The sequence below is a fragment of the Acanthopagrus latus genome, chromosome 2 (genome assembly GCF_904848185.1).
Source record: "Acanthopagrus latus isolate v.2019 chromosome 2, fAcaLat1.1, whole genome shotgun sequence".
Classification (NCBI taxonomy): domain Eukaryota; kingdom Metazoa; phylum Chordata; class Actinopteri; order Spariformes; family Sparidae; genus Acanthopagrus; species Acanthopagrus latus.
In genome coordinates this window covers 19,592,667-19,610,358 of record NC_051040.1, presented here as the reverse complement: position 1 = coordinate 19,610,358, position 17,692 = coordinate 19,592,667, and the positions used below count along the sequence as shown (strand labels likewise).

At 41.0% G+C, this 17,692-nt stretch overlaps 1 long non-coding RNA gene across 9 annotated transcripts in view; it reads left to right on the top strand.

Moving 5' to 3' along the window:
• Positions 1 to 9,739, top strand: part of LOC119011929 — a 48,582-nt gene extending 38,843 nt beyond the window's left edge. For 3 of the 9 annotated variants that reach the window (XR_005072313.1, XR_005072312.1, XR_005072297.1), the window contains 3 exons: positions 3,431 to 3,520; positions 3,623 to 3,744; positions 4,738 to 5,123. This is a non-coding gene — a long non-coding RNA (uncharacterized LOC119011929). Of the gene's footprint in view, positions 1 to 1,414; positions 1,598 to 2,739; positions 2,829 to 3,430; positions 3,521 to 3,622; positions 3,745 to 4,737; positions 5,124 to 8,646 lie in introns of those variants that run through there. The other 6 variants (XR_005072307.1, XR_005072310.1, XR_005072315.1 and 3 more) reach the window with 5 other exon arrangements.
• The last annotated feature ends 7,953 nt before the right edge of the window (positions 9,740 to 17,692 follow it).

Below are 17,692 nucleotides of genomic sequence, written 5' to 3'. Positions count from 1 at the left end.
ATTAAGCTGGCTCTCCAGAAGAGTCGGAGCAGAAAATGGCCACCGCCCACTCTTTGCTAGAAGAGGGCATGTCTGCCATTTATTTATTTATTTATTTGTTTATTTATTTATTTCAGAGGCAGCACTTACACCGGAGATTGTTCGGGCTGGTGAACTCAGTCACGCTGTAGTCTGATGTTACTGAGTCTATTGAAAATGTCTCAGTTAAGGCTGTGTTACAGTGTGTGGTAATGATTTGCTGAGCTGCATTCCCGCAGGGCCTTTCCATCAATAATGCAGCCAGGTCTAACCCTAGAATTCCACTGGTGGCATGTGTGTTGTGAAACACCTCCACGACCGTTTTGCTCCTTGCTCCCTTGATCGTCAACACCCAAAATGGTCCACTTTGAGTGCAGCGTGGCGCAGCACTGCCAGACAGCTGGAGAGGCAAGACCGAGGAGTTTTCAGCCATAATTACGGAATCATGTGCTATCACAATTATACATGTATGTGTTATACACACACAACAACAAACAGACGTAAGGTTAAGGTTCCCAACCGTAGGATCAGAAGAAGTGCTTGGATTTGTCACAGTGTGTATATGTTACAGAAGTGTCTAGACTGCCGGCGTTGCAATGGAATAGATATACAAAACAGTGGACACACATAGACTAGAGTAAAACCTATTAGCTCTGCTGCCGATGCCGGACATACAGGATCATCATAAAAATTAAATAATAATTGTAAAGCTCTAAGAGTGCATCCTTTGTTTAGTGCAATAGCAACTTAACCTACAGCTTGTGTAGGAACCGTACAGCTGATGGAACAATTGATTTTGGAATCAATTGTATAATATGCAACTTCTGGCACTAGAGGGTCTCTCCATCAAAACAAAACAAAAATTGTCTGGCAAGTGTTGAGTGGAACGGGGAGCAAGAGCCGCTGCTCAGTTGTTTAGAGCCGGCTAGAGATTCTGGATTAGAGCCAGGCCCTCTGTAAACACCTGGAGTCACTTCAGATTCCGCTCTGATATGGAGAGGTTTCCCGACGGGAGGAGAGCCAAGACATTACTTGTACTATTTTCAGGTGTTTATGTGATGTTTATGATTAAAAAAAAAAACACCAACAAAATATATAACAAAGGTTGAGTTGTTTTTAAAGACATTTTAACGCAACATTCCTACACGTCATGTCGTTAAATGTGTTGTTTCAAATGAACTTTTGTGTTAAGCCATCCGAGATCCCAAGTCAGTTTTACGCACTGACTGCAACTGGCCATCTCCTCCTTTACAGCATTTCATAGATGAGAGAGTCATTTAGGGTGTTTACAACCATTCTCACAGTTCATTTAAATCACTGCATGAAACCAAATGGCTGATGTAATCGGCAGCTGAATCTATAACTATGTCGCCACTGTTTATTTTCTGCCGAACAGAGCTTGATGTAGGCACAGGCCGACAAGGACATGCAGAGGGCTCGCACTTTCTAAGAACACACATGTCTCCAGCATGCTTGGTCCTGTTTCACGATCACACGTGGTCTCGAGGCCTTGACTCCCGATGATTCACTTGTGTGAAACAGTGAAGCTCGCCGGTCCATTTTCCAGCCCACAAAGCAGGTGCGGCAGGGCAGTGAGCACATCTGCTCTCTTTACGGCTACAGTGTGTTACTATATGACACTACATTTTATGGGCCCAGTAAAACAAAAATTATAAGCATTAAATTGTCCCGACACCGTATTAAATCCACAGAGAAGATGTTGCATGATGGTTTGTAAACACTAAAGCACAAAACGCACATGCACATTTACTAGCATTGGGGTCAACAGTGTGTGCTGGCCCGTACTTATGTTGCGATTCGGCGTAGTTACTCCCATCTCCTAATTTCTCAGGTTTCCAGGCAAGCCACCAAGATATAATGACAGTGGTTACCCTCTCTGGCATGTCACGTTCACATTATATATTATGGAGAAGGGGGATTTAAAGCAATGAGAGTAAAATATGTCGATGAAACACAGCCGCATCATCTGTCACTTGTCTGGCTACAGTCTACCACTGTGTGTTGTGTCAGTGACAACTTCTATTTTTACTTTGAATGCAATTCACAGTGTGGTATGATGTAATAATTTGTCACAATATCAACGGTAAATATCATTAAGGAATGGAGTTAGAGCAGTGCCTCACAAGGCTGCATTTTTTTTTTTTTTTTTTGGATTGCTCTGGCAAATCAAACCTCACTTCTTCCCTCCTCTGGCTCCCCCCCCCACCACCACCACCACCACCACCACCACCACCACCAACCCTCTAGGTATAGGGACTATAGCTAATGACAGATAGAGGTAATCAATGCACTGCACGACTACCGCTAAGCCCCCCTATCCTATTCTCATGCATTACTGGCCTGTCTCCTTCATTACCTATTCAACCTCTCCGGTTCGCCGCATGGCTAATCCTTTCTTTAGCTTTCCATCCCTCCCTCCCCGTGTCCACACCTCACTTTATCTCACTATCCATTCCCCAAACTCTGCTTCCCCTCCGCCTCCATTTTACTGTAATACCCCACTTTGGTTGCTGCTCTTTGCAGTCACCCACAGCGCACTTAGCCTACCACTAGGAGCTGTACCTGCGTTTCATGTTTTTTGTTTTTTTTCTCCAATTACAAATAGGACACATTAAGGGCACTTTTAATCTCAAATCCCTTCCTAATTGTGGGGAGTCATTAAAATATATGATCCTCATTTACCTACGTGTGCCTCTTCAGGTATACTGCGTAGGGATGCTAATGCGGTATTGGAAACTCACCGTTCTTATCTGACTGGCACTGTATCCGAATAGCTGATCTCCTTAACGGTAATCTACAGTAATCAAGTTTTTTTTTTTTTTTTTTTGCACATGGCTGAAGAAAGGAAATATCCACACTAGATGCTCATAATCATTTTTTCTCATTAGATTTTTATCAAAATGTCATGCCTTTTATTTGTGCGTACGTGGTTGTGCGTGTATCACTATGATTGCATGCATAGTTTATGCACACGGAGGGGCTATGCACATGCACACATGAAAGCACGGGAGGTTTGTACCATCTGTAATAATCTCTAATGATAATAATGTGTTAATACTGTCCCTATGGGAGAGGTTAGCTACTGTGTTTTATCATACAGAACACTCCAAGCCATTACAATAATTGATATCGTCATTAGATTGCATTCATTTTCATTTGCAGGTTTTTTGTTATTATTATTTGATGATTCTATTATCATTTCGTCCCTGTGAACCGAGAGCCTGGCGCAAAGGTTGATTATTACCAGCAACAGTTCCTTCTGGGACGAGCCAGCACTGTTGAGATGCTCATTGTTTAGCAGTTGCCCGCGTTTATTTCAATTTGTCGTATTAAGGACATTTCATGTCTCGTTCTGCCAGCTCATCTCTGCTCTCCTCTGTCTTTCTCTCAGCGGGACACACGCAGGTTAGCAAATACACTGGTACAGAGTCTAAGCCTACAGTAATGACAGTCTCCCCTTCTGCTGCGCCATCACCATCTGGTATTACTTGAGAGGGATCTATGACACACACACACACACACACACCCTAAAACACATCCTTGGCACTAAAAAAGACACACCTTGCAACGTTGGTCTCTGCAGGTTCGAGGCGAGTATGCTGTTCATCAGTGTTCACAATCTGTTTGCTGGTTCGGGCCTCCTACCCAACTGTTTCCCAACAGTTAGCAAACAGCCCCACACTCCAGGAAGCACCACAGACCTGGGTAAATATGCAACCAAAGCACATGCATCACGCCAAGATGTTTGGATACGAGACAAAGGAGCCAACTCACTACCCACCACATAATGAATCAGTAATACAAAAAAAAGAAAAAGAAAAAAAAATCAGTGTTATGCTGCTGTTCACCAATCGCAATGCTGATTGCTTTAGTCATAATAATCATATACCTCCAGCATGACTTAGGACTGCTTTTTCTCTTCATACGTGATCTATATCAAAGCCCTTCATCTTCCGACATTCACCACTCCACCCACTTATACAATTATCTTGTGTTATTAAGTGTCGTCATCATCATTCACATATAGATGATGGATGCACTGATGCCTGAAAGTGTTTCTGTAAGTTTCTAAAACACATATTCAAATAAGTATATTGTTGTAGGGTCACCTTCGTAACTAAATTTTCAAAGACCAGAAGTGGCAAGTAATGAAATATAAGTTATCTGTACTTAAGTATTAACTTTTCTGCCAACTTTCTACTTTTACTCCCTATATTTTAACACAAATATCTGTACTATCCCCTCCCATGTTTTCGAAACAGGCTTGTTAATGTTAATTTTGAGGGGACCAATCGATTATTTTTGCGTTGACAAGACGATAACAGACAGAGAGGGAGATTTGGTTGGGCAGAAAAGGCGGCAACATGGATGAAACCGAACCATGCAACATTGCCGACAGTAACAATCCCCGCCCACAGCCTCATTTAAGTGAACTATATGAAGTTGTGCTTTCATACTCTGAGTACATTCTAGAGCATCCAGATCCTTTTACTTAGGTAAATAACAAGAATGAGGACTTCTGCTTTTACCAGAGTATGTTTTTTAACAGACATATCTGCACTTCTATCTGAGTAAAGATTGTGTGGACTTTTGTCACCTCTGTTGAAAAGCAATCTCTTAATTGTATTCTCCTAAAACTCATGCTCAACTTGGTTTGTGATGATGTCATGTCTGATTTTTTTTTTTTTTTTTTTGCAGACAGAACCGCTAAATAAACACAAACCAGTCTTCCACTGGAAACTCTGTATCTCCATCTTTCCAGCTGCTGAGCCCACTACCTTCTGGAGTGAGGCTAATTGTGTAAGTGTGCGTGCTGAAAGAGATAGGGACGAATGCAGGCGACGAGGAGAAAGGGAGAAGGGGGCAGGGAACTGTCAAACTGAAGTGGTTTTAATTATTCTGTCTAAGTAAGGATTGCCTAAGACAATGTTGTTCAATTTGAATATATATATTTTAACGGATTTATTTTATTTGCCTCATGTTGGCTTAATTAAGAGCAGACACTGCTTTATTGAGAACGCTATGTGTCCCAGGATCAGAAGTCAATTTAATGCATGAGCAGATTAAATCCTGTTTGCAGTAAATTGCGCTCATGGCTTTCATTCTTGTCAGAGAGATTTGTGCTGATTTAAACCTCCACTATAAAACGAGAGCTTTGCACATCGGTGTGGTTAAATTCACATCTTTCCATGATGCTCATGTGCTTTTATTTAGATGCATTCTCCTGCAAAAACTAGCACCAAATGATGGTCACACTCAGCGTTAGCAAGATCATATGCAATTTAGCTTGACGTGATGAGATAATGGCACAATGCCTCGTTTCTCTTGTTTTGAATGGTTCATAAATCACACAAATTTCTGTTTTTGTACACCTGTAAAACAGTTTCTGTTATTACTGGTGATCCTACACAGCTTCTCTTTCAAACTCTGAATTTTAAAGTACATTTCTGACCTTAGCTGATGATGCTTTCAAGCAACCGTAAAAACTCCAGTTCGTGAAGCTAATGTTTGGCTAGCATACTACAGCTAATGGAAACTAGAGTTGACCGCGTCTCCCCACTCCAATTTGTTTGACCCTCTGCTCTTGTATCAGTACAGCAAGTTGTTGCACCAGCACTGGAGCACAGCCCCACACAAATTGGCATTCTTGTATGAGTTGTGTGTCCAAACTGCACCAAATTTGACACTGCACTTTCTTAGATCCACAACAGCAGACCTACCAAGCATGAAGCAGATCAGATGCACGGCACTCAAATTATGCAAATAACAGATGGACAGAAATGGTTTGCTTCATAGTTAGGTTATGATGTCCGAGGATTACACAGGTGTTTATACAAGGTTAATGCCATTTTCTAACTTGAAGTTGAAAAGGCTTAAACCCTCATGTTTGGCTGTTTGGCTGAGCAATATAACCACATTTGACCCACAACACCACAATAGCCTTCAGCCATAAAGGACTGTACTTTCTGTATTATCTCTCCCCCAACCAGATGACTGGTATTGCTCTCCCTGCAAAAAATCTGAATCTGTAAATCAGAATGTTTTTTAAAACAAGAGCAGGACTTTGGCTCCACAGTGCAGCTCTTGAGTCACATTCTGAATCAGCTGCTAAATAAGGACATTAATCACACAAGTGAAACACAGATGACAGGATAAAGACTATAAACCTGCTATATATACCCACATAATTTTTCCCGTTGATGTATGCCCTATGTCCGCAAACAGCAATGGAGGCTCCGCCGTATTTATCACTATTAAATATAAAGCAGTGCATGGTAGACGTATCGCCCATTATGAAGACTCACAGAGACAGATGAGTTGCTGCGTTTATGTGTTTTGAATGCCTTCGCGTGTATACATTGTGAAGCCACCATCACATAAAGAATGTGTGACTTAGATAACAGGGGTGAAGTATGTATGTGTAATGCGGGATTATGGTCGTTTGTTTAGTGTAATGTTGATAATATGCACAATGACATGATCATTTGTGACACTACACTGATGAAAAATGAGACTTGAAAGGACACAAACACACACACGCTCCATACTATTTACATCCATAATTATATAAGTGAAAAAAAAAAAAAATATATATATATATATATATATATATATATATATATATATATATATATATATATATATATATATATATATATATATATATATTTACTTATATAATTATGGATGTAAATAGTATGGAGCATGTGTGTGTGTTTGTGTGTATGCTGACATGTGTGTGCCTTGCCTCAGAGTGTTTGGTTGATATATTGACGCTGACGTGAGGGGTGGTCCCTGGTCTTCATTAGAGCGCAGAGTTACAAGGCTCTAGACCTGTTCCACTCATGTAATAAGCAGTTAAGCTACGTTCAGATGAACGCTCAAATATTTCAAACAAGAGAGATGAGACAGCGTAAGGCAGAAAATCACTCGCTGAGTCAACCCGTTCACATAAAAGCTCTGGTTAATTAAAAAGGTTCAAATAAAGCCACAGTGTGAATGAAAGGATGTTTCTTATTGCGTGCCGGATTGAATGGTGAACTCTTGTCGGTGTAAATTAACACTTTTTGCTAAACGGCTGTTTCGAAGACTTGCCTAAATTCAAAGTGTCAAGTGAAATTAGAGTCAAATTAGTTTTTTGCTACATGCGTGCCCAAAAAAAAAAAAATAAAAATCAGATCCTGTCCTGGCGACCCTGAGAAGAAATAAGTGAGCAAAATTATAAACTATTAAATGAATAAACAAAAGCATTGTTTGGTTGAGTCAGGTTGTTGGCATTAAGCAAACGAGACGTTTAAAATGGGGTTTTGGTGTTTTTTCATCTGCCCTGCTATGATGATTTACTGATGGTATTTTTTTGCCTCAAGCTACATAATTCTGCAACAATAAAAAAGAGCTTCTCGCACCCATACCTGGAGACTGCCACGAATATCAGTCTGAGCATATTCGTGCAAGACAAAGAAAAAACACACACATTGGAGCTCAAGTTCTCAGAGAGGAAGCAGCCCGTATTGATGAAGTGAATCGACTGACGGAAAGTAGGGCACAGCATAAAGACACTATTAGAGAAAAGAGAGAAACAAAGAGGGAGAAATATAGAAACAGTGGTCAAACAAGTCATCCAATTTAATATTTGGAGAGCAGGGAACATGAATGGCTGACAGTCATCGACCACTGAGCCCTCTCACACTGGGAGAATAGGAGATAAAAGCCACTGTCACACAATGACGGGGTCTGAAATTAACACCCAATTAACTCCTGCCAAAAGTTCTTATTTTGCTTTAAAGGTGCAGTCCTGATTTTAAAAGAGCAATGAAAGCTTTGGTATTAGAAAGTGTGATCAATAATCACACACATCCCAACTACAGTATCACTTTCCATCGGAATGGAATGGATGATGTTCGTATTCGGTAGACATTGCCCAACAAAGTACGAAGACAACGTAAAGAACTGAACATTATTTTTTTTCATTCACACACGCAAACAAAACTTGATTCAGTCCAATGTTTTTTTGACATCTGTGTACAGCAATGTGTGTCTTTTTTACATGTGTTTGTGCAACGTGCGCAGTCATACAGCACTACTTCTTTTTTTCCTCTGACATCAAAAGGGATGAAAGATGAAAGATTTGATTGTCACATATTTGCCCTTTGGTGACCAAATTATTACATCTTTCCCTTCTTCATTTTCACTTTCAATTTTCTTGTTTACTCCCTCTTAGTCTTGCACACCCCCATCTGTTCCTTAATTCAACCTATTACCACCTTCTTCCTTCTCTGTCGCTTTCGCGTTCTTTGTCCGCTCTCTTCCACTCCTTCATCTTCCTCCATTTCGCACAGAGACACAATAATGGAAGTAATTGTGCCTAAGGCAGTTGGGATGCTGTAAACATCTTCAGTCTCTGCTCCACGTTTTCTTCCTTATCCTCCTCCAGCATGTTCTGACGGAACAGACTCTGACAGAATTACACTGGAGGTCATCAGCTCTGATCAGCTTACTCAAAATTAGACTGAGCTTCTGTAAACTTTGACCTTTTTATGGCTTACTATTTACAGTATGTACACATCATCCATCTATCATCTTTCATTTTCATTTGTCTTTTAATAGACAGGTCAGTGGTGAAGACACAGCGATGCTAACAGGTTTACTAAATGGATGTAAATGCAACCTCAATGCCAGGTGAGAATTTAAGTGTACTAGAATTAATCAAAAGTTAAAGCTAGTGCAAGAAGTACAGGAGGTCTTCCCACCATCATTACCAGATGGACCGCCCCAGGGAGGAGGAGAGTTGGAACAAGAGCCAAGCTAATACATCTTGGTTTAAAGCCTGCTCCTGGCTAATATCTGGTTGCAGGGAAAGGAAATAGACGAATGGAACTCAGGCTGGCCAAACAATGTGAAATGAGAGTCCGTTGTGACCAAAGAGACCCGTCCCCGCCACAGCATCTGAGATCAAGCTGTTCGATCCGCAGATGGCCCACGTTCCGGGTTGACAGAGCACAGGACAACAGTGGGACAAGAAGAGGTGGACTCTGTGTTTACAGCATTGATGCTTGGTGCTGAGTCAAAATTCGCGGACAGTGTTTCTCTGATTTCAAGCTTTTGATGTGAAGATGCTAACCACATTATCATTGTCATATTGCTGCTGTAAACAATCACCCCAATGTAACTTGCACTGTTTATGTATATTTGTAAAAAAATAACTGTAGTATGTTATGTTATTTAGCAAAAAGGCGTTAATGAGCTTCCATTTAATCACAGATCGTGTATATATGCATTTATGTCTATGTGGGTGTGTGTACGTATATTATAATGCTTAGGTGACAGGTTTGATCTTATGTAATGTCCTTGGGGGAGAATTGCTACCATTTTTTTTCCTGCATTGTGTGTGAATGACAAAAGAAACTTAACATATCACAAAAGGTATTGTTTGTGTATCGAATGCTCCAGAGATGCATTCCATTTCCATTCCCCATAATCATCCACAGCTTCTTGCTTCCCTCCTACATGAAGAACATTAATATGTGGTTTTATGTCCATTCCCATGGCCACAACACAGACCTCCTCTTACTCTTCAAACCAAAGAAATTATATGACACAATCCACCTCATGAAGCAGAACAGAGGTCCACTATACATTATTGTCTCATGTAAATCCCTACAGGGTTGCAATAACACAGTATATACCTCCACTCCATCAGCCTAATGTCATATTATTATTGACCTTCTGAGAGATGATTGCTGCTGGATAATTACCTGCATGTATCACAAGCATGACTATTGCACAAGCCGGGGGACAGCTCATAAAACTATCCCATATAATGAAAAACCAAATGATCCGCCAACGAAGGCCTGTAATGACTGCGCGAATGTAAAGGCAATTCTAAGGAGGCACAAAAGAGTACATTCGATACTACCAGCACAGTGGGAATACAGAGGAAGGAGATGGTGGTTGAAAACAGCAGATGAATAGATCATAGGAATGAGTCACATTGGCCAGGAACTGAACACTGAATCTATTATCGGAACAGGTAGTTGATGGCAAAGGCAAAGGAATTACATTGTACTTCTTCGGCGCCTGACAGGTATAAAGACTGAGGCACAAAATAACATCGGGACGAGCAGAAAGACGAACTGACTCGCTATAAAACAGACAGATAGGCAGACGGACGCAATGATCCAAAAGCGGACGACTAAACACGACAGCCAGACAGGCGGGGAGAGAATCATCATAGAGACGGAGCGAGATGGACAAACAGAGCACATCATGGGCAGTAAAACAGCGTTTGTTGTCATGTCCATAACTCAGACTCCCCTGAGTTCTTCCTCTGAAATGAAAATCGGACGCTGTGGTTCCTCCGCTGGGGTGTCAGAGGAGAAAAATCCATCCCTCTCTCCGCCTCTCCTCGCATCCCTCTCTAAATCTCATCTGGTTTCATCATAAAAAACGACAGGCTGTCTTGGTAAAGCATAGGGCTTATATCAGCATGGGGTCTGGATGGGCAAAAGACAAAGGCAGGACAAACGGGGGCCAGCGTGTCGCATTCCACCCTTGCATTTTGTTCTCGCGGTGAACGTAAATCTCTCACAGAGTCGCAACTGAAGGAAAAGCCATTGAGCGTTTTATGTGGATGTGTTTGGATTTGAATTAAGAACCAGGTTAGTGAGCTTTCAGACATGACAGAAATGCAGAAGGACACAGTGTTATTGCTGAGAAAGATAGTGTGTTTGTAACACTGCAACATGGGTGTTGACAGTGGATATAGCTTATCAGAGGCAAGCCCCCCAACAGTGCCTGTCTAGGCAACTGACCGAGTGACTGTTGGATGTTTGCTCAGACTTGTCATGCCGTCCTACCAAGGAATCTGCTTGCTCTCCTGTTCGATCAAGACAGTTGTTTATTTGCTGTTGTTTGAATGCAATCATTGTAAATAAGAATTATTGTGGTTTCATGTTCTCTCAAACTCATTTGTAATTAAGTGTCGGAAGAATTCCGTGCTGCTCCTTTTACCTTTTATGAGACAGGAAAGAGCTTGAGGTATTTCTTGATAGGTGACGTCTGAAATTGAAACATCTGAAACTCGTACTGCGTCAAGCACCGTGGTTCGAGTCAGACCGACACACAAAGAGACAAGACACAAGACGATATTTGGAGGGAATAGAAAGCAAAAACTATGCTGTCGATCAAGTATGGATTCTTACATGATTCGCACATTACTGGCTGCAGGTGATGGGAGACATGCTGTCACTGTCGTCACCCTGCATGTATCTTGTGCTTTGTTGCAGCTATAGAGGAACAACAACAGTAAGGGGTGCATCTAAGTTGGAACTGCTTGGTGGGTATATTTATGTGAGGGATGGGCTCCCTGATGGAGTGGGTGTACTTCCCCAGCACAAGTGTGGTAGCCGATCAGTGACCGGCCTACTGGGCGGACTAGCTTAAGAGTAGGCGGTGATTTGTCTGCATCTGGTGTATTAATGGACACCTTACACTGACACGGCGTTCCACATGAACAATTGAATCTGCCAATTACTCTGAAGAAATGTGGTTGCATTTCCACGAAACCACCCACGCACCTAATGAGCCATAAAACTCATTGTTGCCATGGTGCACAGAGAGCAATACTTACTGCCATTTAAGGTCGGTCCAGAATTATACTGCAATCAACAGGTCCATGATTACTATGTTACAAGGTAAGCTGTATTAGCCAGCCTATGTTTTACATATCACCTTCCCATCTCCTCATCAGTGTTGTGATTTAATAGAGACGCCGGTGAGAATGTGCTCTACCATAATGGGCTTCATTTGCTTCCACACTATCCCGCACCTAATGGCTCACATCATAATCAAGTTTTCTAACTGCCCTTTTGAAAGGCAAAAAATTAAAACACTGGGAAACAGTGCCTCGAACACACGGTGCCTGCATGCACACAGCAGAAAAGGGCCAAACAGTACTTACCTTTGACACAACGTCACCATCGGGAGTTATGTTTACTAGCAGCACATAAAACAGAAGATAAAAGCTGAAACATGAAAGTCAGCAGCAGAATCAGGCAGAGCTCTACTCAAAAGCCGTATTTCATGACAGAGCCAAAGTGTCGATGCCACTTCTGGGCTCAGTGCTGTTCCACTGTCCCCTCACTGCAACATCCCACAGTGTTCCGAGCCATTTTCTAAGACAGTTAAGTGTCTACTTCAGTGAGTGCTATTATAATTTGAACTCTTCATGATTATTACCGTATAAAAAGAACATCTGTCAGTTGAGTTAACTGCGGCTCGCATGACATTTTATTAGTAGCACTGTAAATATTGTAACACATTCTTCAACACTACACTTGCCAGAAATAAACACAACATTGGTCATTTGTGCCAATTCTTAAGGTCATACATCTACTTGATCAGGACCTCTTATGGCTGTGTGTATGACTGTTTTGGGCTTCCTATTCTTCCTACTTCCTGTATAACTTTACTGGCTTTGTTATAGCGATCAAACACGCCACACTCCTTTAGTTTCATTCTATGCACGCGCTCCAAGTGTTTGGTGATTTTGCTTACCCCGAATTTCCACTGGATACTCTCCACTGTGTTACGGCTCCAATCTGGTTTTGATACCACAGTAACTTTACGGCAGACAGCTGCCGTTGCGAGGCCGAGGAGTTTCCACAATAATCACCTAATTACTCGTGACCACAGTTATAGGTATGTGTCATAGAAACAGGAAGTGTTCCAGACCAGAGGATTAGTAGAAGAGCTTGTGTTTGTGTCTTTTTTGAGATTTGTGTGTTGGTGTTGACACGGAGTGTTTTATTTTGAAAAGTAACTGGACGTTATATTGTTATTTCTGTGCTTGACTTCCTGTCTGCTCGTTGCTTAATTCAGCTGAATTGCTGCGTCGTGCTCCGGCATCCACCAGATATAAAGTCCTGGTTATCTGTTGCGGAGTATTTGTAATTGCACAGCTTCTGTTCTGTTGAAGCTTTATTATTACCTTGTGGTTATGAAAAAGAAGGTTGAATTTTTTGACATCTTGTAAAGTCTTTATTTTTTTAACTCAAAATTACATATTGTAGTATCAATAAGAGTATCGATAAGTATCGGTACTGATAAGGAGTATCGTATTGGTATGGGTATCGATAAAATCCTAACAATATCCATCCTCACTCCCCATTGAGTTCTGGTTTCACACTGGTCACAAACAGCGGTGTCCTGTACGAAAGTCCTGTGCTTGTTTAACCTTAAACCTTAACCACTACAACCTTTGGCTAACCTTCACCAAGTAGTGGGTGCTCCTAAAGCTTATCAGATCCCACACTAACAGTGAAAGGCACTGACAAACAATGTTGTTAGTGGTACCAGAACAGAGAAAGGCTGATTGGCTGTCATCTTAGAAAGCCATGATGAACAACAGTTTTTTTTTTTTTTTTTTTTCATTTGTAGGACTTGTTGGTATTTTCTTGTCAATGATAGCCACCAACTATCTCTCCTTGTGACAGCACTGCCACTTATTTAGCTGTCGTCTTGGCTGTCAAAAATGTTTCTATGCCGTATGACCCCTCTTTGTGCTGGAGTTCTTTAAAAACAGAAATAAACTACATAAAACAACAAGCACCATCCCCGTCTAGACAAACATGTGTTTACAGAAAAAAAACAAACTTTGGGGCAAAAGTTATGTTATATGGCTTGATTTTTTGTGGCTTGCATTTTTCACATAATTTTGCAAATGTCGCTGTGGTTTCCTAACCTTTGGAACAGTGCAAAGAACTTTCTTCTTGTTGTTTCTCTTTTTAATCCAAGGTTTAAACGCTGAAACATATTGTTCAAAAGGTTTGAATCATTATGCAACTTGCTAAATGAGCGTCTTCATGCAGTAGAAGTGTGTAGGTGCGTGTCTGTGTGCGTACTCCCCTGCTGCACAGCAGCGAACAGCAGCGAACAGAAGCTGACCTCAACAAAATGTTTCTGACTTTTTGTTTCACTCTTCACAGATCTTTCTGTGACTTATTGACGTACGCTAAATGCCTTTTTCATCAGCACCCTACCTCAAAGAGACATTCCAATGACCCACATAACACTGCAGTTAAGTAATAATGGAAAATAAAGAAATGAAGATCAAGGAATACATTTGTAGAGAGCCTGATGAGTTGAGGTACTGAAGCAGTATAAGTTTATTTCAGTTATTATTATTTCAGAATTTTCTTAATGTTTCTCATTATTGCAGCTCTCGGGTTTAAGATTAACAAACAGTGCTACATTTTTTATTTATTTAGATTGCTGGCACCACAGACTATGCATATATATCTTCGCCTTCAAGGAAAACAGCAAAACATTGTACAGTGAGGTGTACAGAGTGTAAAAGGAAATCAAGGTCTTTTTATATAAGGGTAATAATGACAGTAAGAGAAATGCAATAATGCTCATCCTTGTGTGTTTCTCCCATGTCCCCTGCTTCACCCTTCTCTCTTTAAGTTGGGTCAGCCATTCAAATCAAATCAGAGCGAAGCGGTTTCACATTTCTAACTTCTGTTCTTTGATTGTGGCCTTCAATGTGTGAGTGGATGTGTGTCTGTGTGTGTTTTAGTGCGTACATTTTACAGTTACAGTGTGTAATGCTCTTCACATATCCTTGCAGCTATCCTTATGGTTTGGTATCATTTCCAATTTGTCGAATGTGACTCTGCTCATTCATGTAGAAAAAAAAAGAAGCAGAAATGGAATTATAAGACAATGCTCGAGTAAATGTAGTATTGTTGCACGGTTATTTTGTCGTAATGATATTTCACTGTGTCGCTATTGTGAAAATCCTTTCTTGTGGGCCTCTGCCCACACTATTGTTAACATGATCCATGTGTGCTGATGTCTATCTAACCATTATGTATGGTAAAGCCCTCATTCTCTCAGGACAAAAAACCCCAATGTATGGCTTGTGTCTCCAGAGTAAGAGGACACAATAGGCATACATTCCCAGGTCACATTGGTTTATTGACTCCAGCTCCGTTTGGCAGTGATGGAAACATAACACCTGAGTAGACATGCTAATTTACACCCTTTTTCCATGCATTCTGTTGTGTGCGTTAAAGTTCTGTGGGATGCTGCATAAATGCTTTTCCATCCGACTCTGTTTAAGCACTCGTCAACTGGCAATTGGAAAGGAGTCAACTGTCTTTTTTTACCGGGTTCACCAGCGCTTGAGAAAACTCTCCAAATTGGTTCACATTCATCTTCAAATGGATTCGAAAGCCATATTTTATTGCTTCCCTGGTCCTTAAACTTTTGGAATAGGCGCCAATACAAAAAACACTTCTTCCCACCCAACTCAGCTTTTCCAGTCCCATTCATCCCCTCAGAGATAGGAAGGCTGTTGGAAGAGAGATGGCAAAAGATGGACAGAGATAACACAGAAGTGCTTTTTAGGGGGTGCTAGTTTGTTGAAGTTGTTGCACGTTGACCTCTCTCCTATTTCTCTTTGCCATTTCTCTCTCTCTCTCTCTCTCTCTCTCTCTCTCTCTCTCTCTCTCTCTCTCTTTCTTTCACCTCCTCTCCCTCTATCTGCCTGTTGCCTTATCTCCTCTGCAAACTTATTGACTTCAGACCGACTGCACAAAATGTGTTTTCAAACAGCGGTGACAGCAGCCTGAGACGGACAGTCAGGACTATGGCTTTTAATCTCTTGCATTTTAAACCAAGAGCACGGGGGCAAGTGGCAGGGAAAAAAAAAAAAAAAAGCTTTATGTCTTTGAGAGTCCGTGTGTTTGCGTGCGTGTGTGTGTCAGACAGAAGAGAGAATGACAGCGAGCTATCCTTGACCTCTAAGACCATACATAGAGTACTTATTAATCCCCTTCACCAGTTGCCAAGGGAACATAGACAATCCAAATAAAATCTGAACAAATGACAGCTTCCTTCAGCGGTTATTTTCTCTCACAGAATTCACGCTGGTGCATACAGCACATGTGCAAATTCATGTAATTTCTGTCTGTCTCACAAAACCAGCACCACACCGTGGACCTGTCTGGCTCAGCTTGACTTACGGTAACGTGTTCTTTGTTGCAGGAGTATGAGGAAACAAATCCAGAGGTTAAATAGTACATCTTTGAAATTATTTCTGGTGTGATTGATCAGTGTTGTCAATTGTTTCCAGGTGTCCCACTTTGATTGTAGTGTTACAGGAGTAACAGTTACAGAAGAAGACAAAGATCCTGTCTTTGACATACTGGCCTATTCTGTTTCACCATTCATGCGTACGATCAGCAATTGCCTCCAGTCATGTTGGTTTTGGTGAAAGGCCATTGCTGAGTCACCCTAGGATTTCCTTGAGGAGTATACCCTAAAATAACATTCCAGGCCATTTCAACCTTTATTGAAATATGGCTAGTGTGGTTTGCAGTTGTAACTTGCGCTGTAGAGATTTGGGGGAATGAGGACTCACTAAGAACAATCTATACAGCCAAACAGCACAAGCCTCAAAATAAAGACGCTTTTTTGAAATGAATCACCTCAAAGGCTTGTCTCTTACTCCAGTATAGGACAGGGACAGGTTGGGATTGTTCTGATTGGCCAAGTAGTGCATGTCAAGGAATTCCACTCTTTAAAACTGTTATTTACATAACGAACCTAGATGATAAAATCATTTAAATAATACAGTAATATAGATGACTTGAACGATCATTGAGAATATTCAAGCACACACAAGAGATATATCGACTTGATTGGTGCATACTACAGTGTAGGTGTTACTGCGCTTCTTGAATGAGTTTAGGGGGACTTATGATAGTTCCCAGAAGTTCATTAACTTGAGACTTCAGAAATGATAAAAATATACAACTTGATTACTTTATTGCCTTATTTTTAAAAGAGCATCCCCGTTGGTCTATTCTGCTGCAACTCCTGAAAACTATTGAGAGGCTCCACCATCCGCCATCGCTGTAACTAAATGGTTCATTGGAGTAAAGGCAGGTGACCCCACTCTCCCCCATCAAGGGCTCCGGGTGTTTATCCTGTATTAGGCTTGCACAGATGGGGTACAGATTTCAATAAAGCAATTGAATTTGCTTCCATGTATAAATCTGTGTGTTGATAAGGGACCATTCGGTAATATCCAAACACATCAGACCGAGCAGAACATTAAAAGTAAAATATAAAACTGAAAATTTGATGCTGCCCTGTCGTCTCACATTATGATACCAAACTAAAAGTTTTCATTCACTTAAAGTTTAAATATATGAGATTTTAGTCCTGAATATAACAGCAAGCAATTATCTGATATGCAAAGACATAAATGTGCAGTTATGGTGTCCTGAACGCATAGTGACGTCACACTCTGCGTGCGTGATGTAATCTGAGCTTCTCTGTTCTTCGTTTTTGGTGAAATTGCAAATGCTGTTTTTAACACTGTGTGGACACATAGTGATACATAATGGAAGAATAAAAAGTGTGTTAAGATTTTAATTTAAAAAGTAAGAGTCATGAAATGAAGATAAGCACGGTGTTGTCTAAGTTTTCTGCCACAGAAACTTTTCATCCAGAGCCAAGATGTTGATTGTGAATGGCGCAGCGAGTCTCCCGCCCCTTGTGAAATGGCAAATTGACATGAAAGTACAGTGCTTTGGACAAGTATCCAGGCTGGGGCTGGCCTGGGAGACTCTGTCAACACAAG